This window comes from Dermochelys coriacea, chromosome 3, assembly GCF_009764565.3.
Source record: "Dermochelys coriacea isolate rDerCor1 chromosome 3, rDerCor1.pri.v4, whole genome shotgun sequence".
Classification (NCBI taxonomy): domain Eukaryota; kingdom Metazoa; phylum Chordata; order Testudines; family Dermochelyidae; genus Dermochelys; species Dermochelys coriacea.
Window position 1 is genome coordinate 171,408,750 of NC_050070.1, and position 16,974 is coordinate 171,425,723.

Consider the following 16,974-nt stretch of genomic DNA (forward strand, 5'->3'; position numbering starts at 1 on the left):
GTCCAATTTTTTCACATAGCTCAAAGGGAGCCCTTCAGCCCACACATTGACTCTAGCTGTATTCAAACCAGTACATTGTTATGTGCCTTATTTTATTTTATTTTAAATGCTGTGGTTGGTTTGGTTTTTTAGTGCTGCAGTGCTTTGTGTTGGCATATGGGAAATTCAGGTTTGAAAACAAACTCAGACATTCCCATTTTCATGGCAAATAAAGATGGTGGAGATTATGTACTTTATGCTTTGCTGTCAGGAGGGGGGTAATAGAATATTTATTATTAATTATTATTATTATCACTTGTATGCAATAGCACCCAATCATGGATCATGGCCCTGTTGTTCTTGACACTGTACAAACCCATAACAAAAAAATGAGAGCATTGCAATAGCTCAGCTTCTTGATTCTTATGAGCTGCCTCCTTTCCTGGCTGATGGACACTTTATAAAGTAGACAGCTCCATGATCACCAGTGTCTAGAAAGCACATTGGAGTTTCACAGCAGGATATTTGTAAAAGGGAAAGGGATGGTGTATCAGGAATTAAAAGGTCTGTAAAACTAGAGTCTCTTCCTCCTAAAGTGACCATCGCAAGTCAAGTGTATAGTCTGTGGTTTTCTGTCCTGACCACTGAGACCATACGTTCAAATCAGTGCATTTGGAGAAGAGCCAATATTGGCACAATATTCTGAATATTCTGAATGATTGTTCAGTTTGACCATGTTAATAACACTTATCACTAGCTACTAACAAACTGTACTGCAAATGGGGTATTGGCTGTGATCCAGGAAAGCTCTTAAACATGCTAGCAGTCCTTTTAAAATAAATAAGACTCTTCCCAAGCTTAAAGTTAAGTGTGTGCTTAAGTGTTTTGCTAGATCAGGGCCTTGGTTATCATGAATATTTCGGAAAAGGCTGTTCCACACATATTATGGAATGAATAATAAAAGGTGTTCTTGAGTGAACAAAAGTATTCATTGTTTGCTATTAGGTTTTTGTTATTTTTCATTCATTATTCTCCTGTTTAAATGTTTTTCTTGGAGCAGAGGGACTTTAGTAAACAATCGTGCCTCAAAAGTACTGGGTAGGGAGAAGTGAATAAATGTGTAAACTTCCTAATAGCTTGACATTTGTTTGCATAAACTATTATGTGAATACTTATTAAAGAGGAATATATTCAAAGAAACCAGAATCAGTTAGTGAATAGTTCTGAAACAGGAAAAAATACTAAGGCTGTGGCTTCAGTACCAAAACATGTTTTTTTGGGTTTTTTTTTGATAGGATAACTAACATGCATTAGCCATCTCACTGTAAACCCCTAGTGGAGACAAGGCACTTCTAGGTTTTACTGCAAGGTAGCTAGGTGAGGTCAGCACTATATCCCATACATATGGCTGCCCTCTCCTAGTTTACTTCATGGTAAAACAATAGTGCTTTATCTCCACCAGATCTTTACAGCAAGACAGCTAATGCTATGTTATCCTGTGCTACAAATACACATTTTGGGCAATGAAGACAAACCCTAACCACAGCAGATCATTTATTTGCAACAATTAGTTCAACCAGTTCGAATTCAGTGGTACAGGTTGGATTGGTTGGATGTTAATTTCTCAGATAGTAGCCAATTCCCTGTTATAGCTGAATTTTTAAAAGTAAGAACACAAATGAAACAAATACCCAACTACTGCTTGCAATAAAGATGTATTGTGTATGGGTTGTTCAGTTACATTTTCCAATTATTTTATCTCTCTACATAAATCTTTTGCCATCAGTGGAAGAGGAAAGTATCACTTCTGAAGATAAACAGGATTCAAGTAGTACCACTCTTCCCAGCTATCTACAAATGAAGTGTCAACTTCCTTTGGCAAACTCCTGTGGATAGATAAGAGACAATGGTTGCTGGAACAAAGGCCTTTTATGACAAGGTGAGAAAGAGAAAGTTTCAGATTAATAGGAATTTCTATCTTTGCTGTACTTTTAATTTCAGTTTTAAATCATAAAATAGATTTTCAGTGATGCATAAACTCTGTAAACTAATGTCCTGTGGCATTCCGATTTCACCACTCTGGCTCTCTAGCTTCAAAACCAACTCCATCAGCTGGAACAACCATTCACAATCAAGTTATTTTGACCACAAAAGCTCAGGCCTCTTGACTATAATCATGAAATGCAAAGAGTTGTTTCAAGAAATGGATTAAAAATTAAAGGCTTAACATAGTAAGACCCATCTTATTTATACTTAGATGACAAGTAACCATTGTTTTCTTTCCTGTTAGGGCTGCTTCCTTATGGGGGTGGGGGTTGTAATTAGAAGCCTCTAGTGTGTTTTAAAAATGTATAAAAATTGTGGAACATTTCCCCCCAAATGGTTTACTCCCTTATTATCTTCTTCTACAAAAGCTCTTTAAATCTTCTTTCCCCTATAGGAAAGTGAGGATGGACAGTATTATTTCCATTTGCTCTTTCAGTGGAACACTGCCAGGTTAAATGGTTTTCATTTTTTAAATTTGGGAATGAGAAACGTGCAAAACTGCATTCATCCCCCCCCCCAGGAAGCAGAGGAAGGGTCTGCCAAATGCTTATTGGAGCCCACCGACTTTAAGCCTACCCAAGTAGAATGCTTCGTGTCAAAGTCAACATCTTTCCACTTGAAGAAGAGTGGACAGGATTCCCTCCAGAGCCTGTCAATGCTTCTCCTAGAATTGCCCTGTGGGGATGCAGCTGAGTGATAGGAAGCACTCTCTTCTCTGAGGGTTTAACAAGCTGCCCCTCCACATCTTCAACCTGAGACCAAGAAACAAACTCAGACCTTCGTGTAGCACTCCAACGCACCACTTATGCAAATGGGCCAGCGCACTTACTTCTCATGCATTTGCCTCTTACAGAGGGACATTGACATTGGGGAAAACTTTCACTCTTCACAGATGTAGAAATGAAAATGTCAGGAACAGCCCCACAGTTGGGAAACAACTTGGATCCAGGTTTCTAGCCTGGGCCCATTTCTATTATAAAGTATCTCGTATATCTCATAGCTACATAGGACTGGCCATTCTGGACTAGACCCATGGTCCTTCTGGTCAAGAATCCTGTCTCAGACAGAGGCAGAGCTGGTGGCTTCAGAAGAAATGTGGCAGGGTGGACTAGATCTGGAGGCCCCCTGCTGGAGGTCTCATGGCCCTGCATCACCCTGTCCCAGAATAGAGCAGAGGGAAATCCTACAGTAGCTGCAGAGGAGTGGTCAATCAGAGGGCCTGATGGAGCAACCAATCTGTGGCCAGAAGGATCCTATATAAGACAATCAGCAGAGAAGTTCAATTGCTGTGTGGAGCTTGATAAGGGAGGAGCAGGTGCCTGGCTAGCTAGACGAACAGCAGGACTGTGGATAGCTCACGGCAGAGAGCTCACCAGACAGAACTGAGCCCAGCGGATGCTGCCAAAGACCAGGTGCTTGGCTGGATGGATAGAATAGCAGCAGAACCATCGAAAAGTCAGTGTGGGCAGGCTGAACCTGGGGGACCGAACATAAAACTTGGCCAGACCAGACCAGGGTACCGAGATGGACACTGCTGGTCTGGTAGCAGACTGAGCCTAGGGAGGGCTGCTGAAGAGGAACCTTTGGAAGGTACCAAGATGGGCCCCAGTTAGGTGTCTGAAGAAGGCAGTGCCTCTGGGAAGAAGCCTAAGAGATATGGTCTCATACCAGGGCTGTGATAAGAATTTGGGACTGTATACCCTGGAAATGGGGACAGCATGTGCCGGTTGGCCGGAGGGCTGAGCTGCCAAAGTCTAGCCAAGAGAACCACCATCCGGTGTGTGTGTGTGTGGGGGGGCGTTGCCATTGACTTCAGCAGGATTTCACCCATAAGGCTGAAATTCTGACATCAGGTGCATTCCATTAGTTGCTGAAGTGGTGAGGAAAATCTCATTCAAACACTAATATGTGAAATAATAAACAAAGGAGCGCAGTTAGGTTTTCTCTTTGTATAAATATTTTCCCCATGTTTGCTCCCATGTAAATGATCCTTTTAAAGGACTCCTCAAAGTAAACAGGTGCAATTTCCATTGAAGTCAACAGTTGTGTTGACTTATACCAGGGTTAAAACTGTCCCTGAATGTTTGACTTATTATGTTACAATGTTATAATATGCTGTCATGTTTTGGCCTTTGAATTTATGAAGTGATGCTATGATGTGCTTTACAAATTTACAAAGTCTTTACAAATCACACATTGTTTTTGTATCACACATTGGCAATGTTCCCCAAATGAAGCAAGCCAAATGGCTCTTGCACTGCATTTTCCATGCTGTTCTTCAAGCTCATGTCAAGGTGGGAAGCTCATCTTTGTTCTTCTAAAGATATTGTACTTGCAAAGGGCTAGACTGAGCCACTGTGCAACTCATTGAGTATTGGGCAGCACAAAGCTGCACCATCCCAAGAGGAGCCCTGGGAAGGACTCCAGGTGAACATTACTCCCCTCCGATGCCCTGCCAACATGACTAGCTTTTGGGGCCCAGGAGCAGAAGCTCATCCACTCCTGCCCTCTTTCCATCCCTTTCCTGCATGATCCAAGTTTTCAGGTTTTGTTCTGGAGACCAGGACTGGGTTCTTCTTTCAAGCAACTGCCCTATTTTTAAGCATAACTACCAAAATGTGGCTTTGTCATGTAATGCAACCACTTTGGAAAACTTTGAAACACAAAGAGGAACTCAGATACCATGGGGATGGGCAACCTTAGAAAAACTTGATAGACAGGAACACCTAAATGGTTGAACTTTGTTTTTATTTTTTTCCTCCTCTGTACTGTTGAAAAGGGCAGAATGCAGAAAGGTATATTGGACAAGAGAAGCCAGATGGGAAATAATTTTTGCCACTGTTGTTGGCACCACATTTTAGAAAAATCCTTGTTACTGCTCAGAAAGCAGCCACAGGAGTTGCTATCCATCTATTGTGTTTAACTGCTGCACAGTGCTGATGATTCCTGTGGGTAGTTGTGTTTAACAGGATAAAAAACAGAACAAAAACTGCCCTCTGCTCAAAGCTGAAGTTTGGTCTTTTTCATGGAGGAATTTTGCTTCCTCTGAATTTGAAGATTGGCCAAGGTTATTTTCTGAGGTGAGGGTCTGACAAATTTCCACCAGATCCTTGTACTCCAGAAATGTTTACTAAAAGGACTGTGGGGATGCTCTGAGGCATTCTGATTATTTTTCCTGGTGAAACTTACTGTATAATGTTACTGGAATTACTAAAATAATAACAATAAATAATAAAAGATTGCCTGCTATTTAACAAGTAACTGATAGAAAGAGGGACCTAGAAAGACATAATACACCTAGAAAGAAAATTGAGTTTAGAATGACCTCTCTTGACCTTTACCATCAAACAAGAGGACTGAAGTTCTTAATGTCCGAGTCTAGTTAAATGTAATGCATACAATGTCTACTGTATTCTCTTGAGGGAATGCAGTGCCTGACTAGCACACTGTGTTCTCACGTTAAAATGTTTTGTCAGCATTGCTGTGGGCTGTGGGGGATATTAGCTCTGCCAGTCTCATTGCCTCTCTAGCCTAAAGAAGAGGCCAAAGATCACCATTTTCATTAATTCAGTCAGGAAGAGCGGAAAGTAAGAGTAAACCGAGTATTTGTTTTCACTGACTGTCCAAGCTACACTCAATAGTTTTCTTTTTCCTTTTTCACTGCTAAGAACAAAAGAACAGTAGGATTTTAGTGACCGGGTAAAATGACCTGTTACTTAAATTGGAAGGAATCATTTTACCACATTCAAGTGTCTGCTGTTATTTAAAGTTTATTTTTTTTGGTGTTGTCACTAGAATTACATGACACAAAGAAAGTTTATCTGCCTGATTTGTAATTTATAAGCACATGCTCCTTATTGGTCATAGTTCATTATTCTCAGGAAGTTTGATTATTTTCTTATTCTAGTAGAATATAGAGGGCAGCTGAACACAGAAGACTGTTCAAGGCTGATGGCCTGAATTGCAAAGCTCTGGCTGCCTGAGAGATCTCTTTCTCTCTGTGACCACGATCGCTATAACATGGAACAATTAAACTGTTGGTCAATACAGGAAGTTGTGTGGTCACGGGGTACAAAACCCTCAGAGAAGCCAGATCCAGACTCTGAAGTTCACAGAAAGACAAAATCAGAACGGTCATTAACTTCACTACATTCTCCCATAGATTCACCACTTAGCCCTAGCTTCCCCCCCACCTCATCTATAAAAATCCCATTTTTATATATTCAAAATAGTTTGCATAATTGTTTTAATTATCTTAAACCTGCCTTTCATTGGTAGGGATGGAAGAGAGAGAGAGATCCCAGTTCTTGTCTTTTACTTTGAGATGTGCTCAGATACTACACTACTAGTGCAAGGACCTGGATAGATAACCAGATAGAGGAAAGGAGAAAAGTTTTACCTGCTTGTGTATATTACACACTAGCAAATGTCTAAGAGATTACAAGGTGTAAGAAATAGAGGACAAGGTTGGACTAGAAATTTCTGGAGGGTTGCAATAGCTAGCTTGTTGTATTAAGGGATTCAGTAGTTCAGTAGTAGTCAAACTTGATCCTGCTTAGTGAGGAATAGAAATAGTTTTCTTATATGAAGTGTGGTTGTAGCCGTGTCAGCAGGACCAGCTCTAAGCACCAGCAAAGCAAGCATGTGCTTGGGGCAGCACAATTCCAGGGGCGGCATTCCAGCCATCCTTTTCGTTTTGCTTGGGCAGTTGTGCTCTCGGAGCTTGGGGCGGCAAAAGACGTAGAGCCAGCCCTGCATGTCAGTCCCTGGATATTAGAGAGAGAGAGAAGAGGAGGTGAGGTAATATCTTTTATTGGACCAACGTCTGTAGGTGAGAGAGACAAGCTTTTGAGCCACACAGAGCTCTTCAGGTCTGGGAAAGTTACTCCGAGTGTAGCAGCTAAATACAAGGTGGAACAAATAGTTTAGCATAAGTAGTTAGCACATATTGTAAGAGACCATCCGAAGTGAAGTGGCTAGTTAGCACTCCTGAAGTCATAGGACAAAAAAGGGGAAGGGGGGGAGGAGTTCATGAGTTGCAGATTGTTACAGCTTGTAATAAACTGATTACAACAATCTGGAAAGCTTCTCTCTCTCACCATCAGAACTTGATCCAATAAAAGAGATTACCTCACCCACCTTGTCTCTCTAATATGCTGAGACTGATGCAGCTCAACTACACTGCATTTAGGCTCCTAAGGCATATTTGAAAATGGAACTTAGGCGCTTTTGAAATTTACCATTAAACTAAATGCAAGATGTATTCTTTTCTTTCCAGCTTGGAGGTTATAATGATAACCTAACATTTAGCTGATACCTGGCTGCAGCACAGCGGACAGTTACAAAGCTCATTTCCTGAGTTGCATCTTCTTGTTTTCTTAACATTTAACAAGACTTTCTGACTCCCTCTTGATTGGATTCCAGATATTTCCTGCCATTTGAAGGAACCGAGAAACGTTGCCTTAGAGAGGTAGCCAACATAAATATAATTTTACATGGTGACGTAACAGCCAGCTTTTTGTTTCACAAAATTCAGATTGATTAAAAACCTGAAACTCTCCTCCCTGAAACCAGTCTCTGACCTGAAAACTCTTTCAAGCTTCCAGTGATGTCAGTGATATCAGATTAATCAGTTAAACTCCATGTCCTCCAACTTCTTTATAGATTCCAAGGCCAGAAGGGACCACTCTGATCATTTAGTCTGACCTCCTGTATGACGCAGGCCATAGAACTTCCCCCAAATAATTCACAGGACAGATCTTTTAGAAAAAATATTCAATGTTGATTTAAAAGTGGTCAGTGATGGAGGATCCACTGTGTCCCGTACTAAATTGTTCCAGTGGTTAATTACTTTCACTGTTAAAAGTTTGTGCCTTATTTCCAGTCTGAATTTGTCTAGCTTCAACTTCCAGCCATTGGATCGTGTTATCCATACTGTTGCCTGTGGGCAGACCCTTCCATCCACATGGAACACCACTGACTTAAGTGGGGCTTCACACAAGGAATTTCCCACATGCAACAAACTGCAGGATTGGGCTCTTAATGTGCCTCCTGCTTATGCAACAGTTTGTACCTGTCTTCCCAATTTAACAGTTCCTCTCTTTTTTCTCACCCCCGCAATTAATATTTAATGAGCAACAGTGGAACTCAAAGGTACTTGGCAAGCTGAAGTTATCACACTGGCTGGCAGCATGGCCCATGAAATAAGGCACTATATTACTTTAACACCGTGGTGGTATACGGTACCCCACCACAACCTCTTCTGTGATGACAGCCTACTTTCTGCCAACCTTCCTCTAGATCAGATTGTCCCTTACAGGAACTTTTTCCCAGCATGCATATTCTGGGACTTGCCCTTTAAATTTGGCAGACTGCAGCAGCTGCAGCCCTAAGGTGGCCATTTTGCAATTGTCTGCTGCTTGCTGCATCTCTTGTTGTTCCAGCTGTTATATTTTCCCCTTATTGTTTCTGAGGAGATGGCACATTCTCACAACCAGGTGTCAGGAAACCTGGATTCTATTCCCAGCTCTGTCACTGTCAAATAATAATACAGGTCGTCCTAAGTTCTCTACGTTAGGTTGACCATGAAGTCCACATGCTCATGTTGGTTTATATGATAACAGTGAAATCCTAAATGTCTAGACTATGACACTGTTATACTGTATTTCTGATATCCATGTGTGATATTTGGCATTTAGTGTTATGCAGGAGCAAACCATATAAAAAAATGGTATGTCAGGATTGGAAAGTGCCTGTGTTTTAAAGCAAATCTCAGTGTCAGTATTTTCATAAGGTTACATGAAAGCCTCGCAAAAGATAACATGGAAATATGTTTCAGAGTAGCAGCCGTGTTAGTGTGTATTCGCAAAAAGAAAAGGAGTACTTGTGGCATCTTAGAGACTAACAAATTTATTAGAGCATAAGCTTTCGTGAGCTACAGCTCACTTCATCGGATGCATTTGGTGGAAAAAACAGAGGGGAGATTGATATACACACACAGAGAACATGAAACAATGGGTTTATCATACTCACTGTAAGGAGACTGATCACTTAAGATAAGCCATCACCAGCAGTGATCACTCTCTTTACAGTGTGTATGATAAACCCATTGTTTCATGTTCTCTGTGTGTGTATATCAATCTCCCCTCTGTTTTTTCCACCAAATGCATCCGATGAAGTGAGCTGTAGCTCACGAAAGCTTATGCTCTAATAAATTTGTTAGTTTCTAAGGTGCCACAAGTACTCCTTTTCTTTATGGAAATATGTGTAAGTCTAAATGTAGCTGAAAGTCATCCCCTGTATTGTTACAGTAAGTTACTGAGCACTGTCTGTGTATAAACAAGTTAGAAAAATCTTTTTAAATTGATGACGTCAAAATCAGCTACAATTCTTTTCCTATCATAGTTACTGACTTTTGTTGCTCAATTGGGGCACAAATTATTTAAAGGCCAAATTTCCTCTTAAATTATCACACTGTAAATCCAAAATTACTTCACTCAGCTCAGTGGAATTATTCTGGAATTACGTTAGTGTAAAATGAGAGCAAAATCTGATCCCCAAGCTGTGAGTAATGGTGGTATTGGTGGTAGCAATTTAAATGAGAGAAGTGTCATGGTCAAGTTGTCAAGTCGAGAGAGAGACCAAGTGGAATCTATGAGAGAAACCAGTGTGGTTGGTTTCAGGGAAGAGGCCCTACTGAAAGAGTCAGGATCAAGGAGCATCACCAAGGGATTCACCCCTGAGAGGTTCAGCCAAAGGACTTGAATCCTGGAAGATATTCAGATTTTTTTTCCCATCAAGTGTAAGATTAATTTACAGTATTGGGGGGTCAAATTGGTGGCAAGCTGCCCAAAGCCAATTTATCTCCTTTTATCAAAAGAAAAATAAACTTTCATCTGCTTTTCTGATTTTTTGCCTTAATGTGAAATCGGGGTAGTGCGAACCAAGTACAAAACTTGCTCCATGGCAATGAATTTTTATCTTTTTAAAGGTTATTCTCTGTATATTGTCTATATATATTAAATCAGGTTTTTAGGATTACTCAGTTTTACTAACTTTGACTTGACTTTGGTTTCAACCGAAAATTAAAAAGCTCAGTGAATTGTGGCTGCCAACCAGTTATTTTCTAGCGGTCAGTATTCAGTTACCTCTTGGCTCTCGCTGCAGTTTATGTTGATTTGCTGCTTGTAGGCCATCATTAATTCACTCAGTTGAGTCTCTAAGTTTTTACAGCAATTTCTTGCAGCCCTGTTCATGCATTTTTTCTGCAGTGCAAAAGCATTCTAGCTCAATGACACTTTGTTTTCTGATGCGATTTATTGGTAAAATGTGCTAGGACTGCAAAATCTTCCCACTGACTTCCTCTCCCTGTGTGGCTGGTGTGAAACCGGACTTCTTTCAGGATGCCAGGATGCTCAGTCTACATATTATGGGTAGAGATGGTAGCACTGCCTATTATTAAGGTTGCCTGACATTTCCCCTCAGAAGACTCTGTTTTCATATATATATATATATATATATATATATATATATATATATACATGGAATGGGAATTTTGCAAAGAATGTTTATATTCAAATTATTATTTTGTGCAGCAAATTTTGTATTCTCATATTGAGCAGAACATCACATAACTGGATGAAGCATAATGAAGCATAATGCAGCTTGACTTGATTTACTGTTCCTGAAAATCTGTAGACAAGAATAAAACCAACACTCTATGTTATAAGAATTCAGGTTGCAGACATTTTCTACTCAGAATAGCATAGATTAACATAGGCATCCCATTATTTGTTGTAAGCTCTCTCTCTCTCTCTCTCTCTCTCTCTCTCTCTCTCTCTCTCTCTCTCTCTCTCTCTCTCTCTCTGAATTCGTTTGGATTTGGTTGAGTTGGGCTGATTTGCTAATAGCTCTGTTGTTCTGCTTGTTTATGGAATTTTGTTACACTAATTCTTTCTGATGTACAGCTGCAAAAGAAACATAGTAGAGGAAAGTACTGTTACTATTTGACAGATGTGGAAACTGAGGCAGAGAACAGTCAAGTGTTTTGCTGGAGTTTACTCTGTTGATGGCAGATGGGACTGGGACTTAAACCAAGTAGTTGTAATGCATAGTCCCTTGCTCTAAACATCAGACATCATTGCTATGAATTATACAAAGAGAAGTTTGGGGACCTTGGGGGCCTCTCTGAGGCATTTGTTTGTTGAAGAAGTGAGAGTACACTACTGACAATCACAGAAAGTGAATATTTTAAGGCTTATTTCATTAATGCAAGAATAGGAAAATCTAATTATGATGTTCTTTAGATACGCTCCATATGAAAATCATGTCTACGTTTATATTTGGACTAGATTCTATTCTCTTTATACAAAACTCCCATTGATGGGAGTGGGATTTCTGAGTAAGAAATAAGGATGGAATATTTTATTTTAAATCCACATTTGTCAGATAAAAGGGTTTATCATTTATTAGGATAACGATTTGTACTTTTAGTACAAATAATTTTTTTAAAAATTACAGATCTTTAAGAGAAAAGCATTGGATGAAGAAATATTATTAAAAGAGCACATCTGTTGCAAATCCTTATTTGGGGGAAAAACACATGTGTTTTTATTTTAAATTTGTATGTGTGTTGTTATCCTTGTGTTAACTATTAGGTAAATAGAAGCATTGAGAATCCATTTTCCAGTGAAGTCTGGTTAGAAATATTTGTACACATTGTGTGGGAGATAATTTGAAAGCTAATTGGAGCTTTGTGATATGCCAATTCCCTGCAGATCCCTTAATTCAAAATACCTGCCTTTTGTATACTAGTATTTACCAAAGTATTTGTTTTGGATATGAAATCACTTTACTCTTCAATGGGCATTTTTGACATGCCTTCCTAGAGTATTGCATAACACTGAACAGTGTCACATAATGTGCTCCAGCATAACAAAAACAATCCGAGCAAGGGCTGAACTTTAAGGGAAAACATATCTGTTTGGGATTCATTAGTTACATATATGCAGCCACAGTCAGTTTAGATACTGTGTTATGATGTAATATTGTAAAGTTAATGAGCTCCCTACTGAGTACAGATGGGAACTTTTTCTTATAAGGGTAGATATGTGTATAAAATAGGGTGACATCTTGGCCCCATTGACATAATTGGAGAAACCCTCTTCCTTCAATCGACTAGGATTTCACCACAGAAGTTTTGGATGGGTCCCCTAGGTTGCTTCCTACCCCTACTCAAAGGTTTGTGGTAGAAGGGTGTATCTTAGGCCATGTCTACAATGGGACACTCAGGGCAGTTAAAGGGAAGTAACTAACGGCGTGAAGTCAATGTGCATAAGGGCAGGTCTACACTTACAGCCCTACAGCAGCACACCTGTACCTGTACAGTTGGGCTGCTGCAGCGTATGTACTGAAGACGCTCTATGCTTACCGGAGAGAGCTCTCCAGTCAGCATAAAAAAACCTCCCCCACGGGCGGCAGAAGCTCTGTGTTCTAGCACTTATGCCGGCATCACTTATGTTGCTCATGGGGTTGAATATTCACACCCCTGAGCAAGGTAAGTTTTGCCAACATAAGTGGTAGCATAGGCATGGTCTAAGTTAGAGCACATTCACTCTATTAGGGTTGCCATCTGTCCGGGTTTTCCCAGGGTTTTCCCTTTTTTGAGCTGGTTGTCCCAGGAAATCTGTCAGCTGAGTCACCTCTCGGGCTGCTGCTGGGGTGTACATCTCTTTCTGCTCTGCGGTGCTGCTGCTCCTTTTCCCACCTGGCTGCTCCACGGCTCACCAACAGGAGCTGTTATACAGCAGCAGCTGCTGATTCTTGCCTGACCAACAAGCCTCTGAGAGCAGCAAAAAGAGCTCAAGATGGCAGCTCCACAGCACCCTCACCATGGTGGCAGCTGCTCAGCAGGGCCCTGCTTCCCCTTCACTCTTCTATTCCCACACTCCTTCTGTGCTCCCCTGTGCCAGCTCAGGGATGTCCCTGTTTGTTTTGTACCTCAGAGGTGGCAGCCAACCCTTGTGTGGACGTTCTTGTTCAGGAATGAAATGGCCTTAGGTCACTATAACTTGTAGAAGGATTAAAGGCTTGTCTAAATGGCACGGCAAAGCGCATGAGAGGGATGTGATTTGTAGAATGCTCTAACGTGCTGCAGTGTTACTGCCCAGTGTAGGCCCTGGCAGCGCATTCTGAAAGGTACCTGAAGGAGGGTAGTAATAAGGTAGGTGCACATCTTCCCACTCCACCAGTGGGCCCCTTGAGATCCAAAGGTGGCCAGTGCTGGCTAGAGGAGGGAGAGTAGCTTTACTTCGCTCCCAGTGGTTAATTACTCCTAGTGGTTAATTACTTTGCTCCCTGAGGACTATCACGTAGGATCGGTTTAAATTGAACGGACTAAAAAAAAAGGTTTGGATCCTTTTTCCAAAACTGGGCCCTCCCCCCAAAATCCAAACACAAAAAATCCAACGACCACCACAACAAAAAAACATGTTGCCCCACACCAATCACTCCAAACTAGCCCATCCAAATAATTTTCTCAGACCTTAGACTAAATAGGGGAAATTTTAGGCCAAAAGGAGTTTTGTCTTGTGTTTTGAAAAAGGTAGAAGGGACATCATGCTTAGAATGCAAACAAAATTAAGGACTCATTACAATCACTTCAGTGACAGTAAGGCTATGTCATTGTCCCCTCTACTGTTCTACTACAAAAACCCTAACTCTACTCCAACCCTAGAATTCTTTTTAGCACCAAAGTCTTTAGAGAATTCTATTAAACCATCAGAGTACCTCTAACTGCTGCAGGGGGAAAAAAAGGGAGCGGGGCCCAGAGTCTTCTCTCAAATATTTTTGCCCTTGGTGTAGAGGAGGAAGGTTAAAGAAAAAAATCTTTGTCTGTAGTCCTTGCCAAATAGGCACGTTTTTTGTGCTTGTACAGACCCTCTTGGGAGGTGGGGAATAGTTTGATATCATAAAAATTCACAGGCACTTAACATTTATTAATGTAACTGTTACCTTTACTCTCACTTTGTTCTAAATCATATAAAAATCAGTGGTATGTACGTGCTGTAGTATTAATAACTGTCAGATCAGGTATAAAGCCGAAAATGTTTTGACTGTTGGAAGGAGAACTGTGCAAAAAATTGCCAGTTATAGGGCAACCATGTGTGGTGTCTCTAATGGTAAATTCTTCTGCATGAGAGGACACCTGTTCCAATCCCTGTGAATTTCAGTGGGGCTCCACAAGGGATCATGGATGCCACGTGGAGTGAGTCACATGACTGGGGCCCAGCTAGAGAAAGTGAGTACATGCAATATGTGCTTGAAGACAGTGGAGGTAGCTTATGGCAGGAGTCAGAGAACACCAGAGGGAACTAATCAGGGAGGGAGAAGAGTAAGAAGATGGTAGAGCTATTTCAATTTTATGAGTTTGCTTGGGTTAAAAATCCAACTGATGTTTACTGACTGCCTCACATACTTGAGTCAATATACATCCCTGAGAACAAGAGTGTGAAATCCTGTCCCCATCAAAGTCAATAGTTTTTGTCAGAGTTTTGTCAGTGATTTTAATGGGGCTAGGATTTCACCCCAAGTCTCTCAGGGCTCGGTTTGTTTACGTATGTACTTAGATTTCCACACAGTCACTCCTGAGATCCAGTGTTGTGTCACACTCCCCCTGGATTTCATGTTAAGATATAGGTTTATTCAAACCCAACGTGGCAGAAGGGAATCTCTGAGTAAAAGTGGGAAAGTTACTTTTAAACTTTTTGCATTATGTGCAGGGTAGTGAAAGTTCACCAGAGTTGGCTCATTTAATCCAGAAGACCAACAGTCACATTTTTTCATGATGAAACAAAAATCAATCATTCTTGAAACATTAATAACTACTCTGAGACAGCAAAGTGTGAGGACTTGTTGCAGACGAAGAGCTGGTGGTCTTGATTGCGCTGATATGGCTACAAAGAGGATCACCCTCATGTATGGTTGGTTGGTGAGGGACGACTGTCAACTAATTGCCTGGTGCTCGTTCCTGGAATGACATGGCCGTATAAGACATACTGATTACTGCTGCAGCTGACATGCCTAGGAATGGCAACTTCTAGTGTCAGACCAGCACATTAGATACTTTAGTTTTTGAGAGAAACAAAGAGTGGATATACATTGAAAACTACAATCAAAGTATTTTTGTTTGCAGGATCTTTTTAATCTAAACATTTTTTTCCCCAACACCACCTATCCCTGTTTAAGAAGTTTGACTACTAGATAAAAGGTTACAGCTGCACAACATTGGGGAACACAGGATTTGCTATATAGCAGTGGTCCCCAACCTTTCTATTTCTATGGAATATTGCTATTCCCAGAAGGCTGTGGCAGGCACCAGACACTCCGCCACTGAAATGCTGCTGCCGAAAAGCAGCAACGGCAAGAAGCGTCACCGCTGAAATGCCGCCGAGAAACGGCAACGCTTCTTGGCGGGGGGGTTTCCTGCGGGTGCACAAAAATGCCCCAGTGGGCGCTATGGCGCCCATGGGCACTGCATTGGGGACCCCTGCCATATAGGATCAGGCCTGAGGTCCATTTAATCTGATAGCCTTTCTCTAACAGTGGTCAATACCCGATGCTTCAGGGGAAGATTCAAGGACCCTGCAGTAGGCAGTTATGGGATAACCTGACCATAGGGTAAATTTCTTCTGAACCCCCATTAGTTAGAGATTGGCTTATGCCCTGAACCATGAGAGTTTGCAACTAACAGCAATCATTGATGTGTAAAGGTTATATAGAAGATTTTGATAAAAGAATACTTGAATGTGAGTATTAAGTTTGGACTATATCTAATATTACATATTTAAAGGGATTTTTTGTTTTTTTTTTAAAGTAAGTAGGGCCCAGATCCTTAAAAGTATTTAGACTCCTAATTTCCATTGATTTCAGTGGAAGTTAAGAGCAGAATAACAGGATCTGGGCCTATGGCTTCTGTTTCTTAGTTTAAGCAGCAAAGCACTGAAAAATATCAATCTGTTTTTTCAATAAATAATTTTTCTTTGTCTCCAAATTCTGTGTATTTGGATCTGTGCTTCACAGAGCTGTCTCTCCTTGTTACTTTTGCACAGTCATTGTTAATTTTACGGCACAGACTGGGACAAAGGAGAAGCATGGAGAGTCCAAGTCAATATGGTTGAATTAATGGAAAAATGCCCTTAAAATTAAATTTATTATGAATGAGAGAGATGCCAGAAGGGCCCAGTTAATGCTGTTGAAGAGTTGACAGCACCAGCTTGAGGGAGGCATAGGGAAGCCAAATTCTCTGAAGACTTTGACAGCTCTGCCCTTGCATCTCTTTCATGAATTGTAACATGATCCTCATTGGCAGTTCTTCAGCTGAGACCTGAAATTGTACCCAGATTTGATTCAGAAGCCAGTGTACTGAGCCCCAGTGTGACATCCTCTTGGTGTTTTTCATTTCTCAGGCCAGGTCTACACTACAGACCTATGAGTATAACTATGTTGCTCAGGGGTCTGAAAAAAACCACATCCCTGAGTGATGTGCAGTAGAACCTCAGAGTTACGAACACCAGAGTTACAAACTGACCGGTCCATCACACACCTCGTTTGGAACCGGAAGTAAGCAATTAGGCAGAAGCAGAGACAACAACAAAACAACAAGCCCTCCCCCCCGAATACAGTACAATGCTGTGTTAAACATAAATTACTAAAAAAAATAAAGGGAAGGCTTAAAAAAAGATTCAGAAAGGTAAGGAAACTGTTGCTGTGCTTGTTTCATTTAAATTAACAGCATTTTTCTTTTGCATAGTAAAGTTTCAAAGCTGTATTAAGTCAATGTTCAGTTGTAAATTTTTGAAAGAACCATAACATTTTGTTCTGCGTTACGAACATTTCAGAGTTATGAACAACCTCCATTCCCGAGGTGTCTGTAACTCTGAGGATCTACTG

At 40.8% G+C, this 16,974-nt stretch overlaps 1 long non-coding RNA gene across 1 annotated transcript; it reads left to right on the plus strand.

The window, feature by feature from the left end:
• The first annotated feature begins 592 nt into the window (after positions 1 to 592).
• Positions 593 to 16,672, plus strand: LOC122459123. Its single transcript, XR_006279590.1, has 3 exons — positions 593 to 603; positions 10,935 to 10,941; positions 16,563 to 16,672. It is a non-coding gene; the product is annotated as an uncharacterized LOC122459123 (long non-coding RNA).
• The last annotated feature ends 302 nt before the right edge of the window (positions 16,673 to 16,974 follow it).